This window comes from Salmo salar, chromosome 15 (genome assembly GCF_965601325.2).
Source record: "Salmo salar chromosome 15, fSalSal1, whole genome shotgun sequence".
Taxonomy (NCBI): domain Eukaryota; kingdom Metazoa; phylum Chordata; class Actinopteri; order Salmoniformes; family Salmonidae; genus Salmo; species Salmo salar.
In genome coordinates, this window is record NC_138305.1 from 58,875,388 (window position 1) to 58,876,148 (window position 761).

General features: G+C 38.9%; 1 non-coding gene across 1 annotated transcript; it reads left to right on the forward strand.

The window, feature by feature from the left end:
• Positions 1-388: 388 nt before the first annotated feature.
• On the forward strand, positions 389-464 carry trnav-uac (transfer RNA valine (anticodon UAC)). Its single transcript has one exon. It is a non-coding gene; the product is annotated as a tRNA-Val (tRNA).
• The last annotated feature ends 297 nt before the right edge of the window (positions 465-761 follow it).

The window sequence follows — 761 nt, forward strand, 5'->3', positions numbered from 1 at the left end:
CCAAATTAATGTAGTTGGTTCACAGCTGGTTTTGGTATTTTAACATGCGTGTCATGATGGGGATAGACGGTGGGGATAGACAAAATCAACATGCACACAATGGCGGACGCGGACGAGCGCGTGGAGCCGGTTTGGTCAGCATGTTAGTGTTTATAAAGGCGTTATGAAAGTTTACTTGAAAGAACTTCAGTCAGAGTTGACATTTTTTTTAAAGAAATGTCTGATTACAATAAGAAGTGTTTAACAGCACGGACAGCATTTTCAATCTCCCTCTGATCAAGAGGAGTCACAGGGATTTCATATCTCAAATTTTCCATGACATTAGCTACAAAAAGAAATAACAGCATTGAATGTTTGTGTCACTTTGTATAATTTTTTTGTTATATATGGTCCCGTGTGGCTCAGTTGGTAGAGCATGGTGTTTACAACGCCAGGGTTGTGGGTTCGATTCCCATGGGGGACCAGTACAGGAAAAAAAATAATAATGTATGCATTCACTACTGTAAGTCGCTCTGGATAAGAGCGTCTGCTAAAATGACTAAAATGTAAAAAAAATATCATTTGTATATAGTTGTATTTTACATGTGTGTGACTGTCCTTGTCTATCAGTGTATCAGTGTTTTGTTACTTGTCGTGTTTTGTGTTTCTTGTGACCCCCAGGAAGAGTAGCTACTGCTTCTGCAAAAGCTAATGGGGATCCAAATAAACAAACAAACGTTGCCAAAAACCATTTCAACCCCATTAAATTGGATTGCGGTATG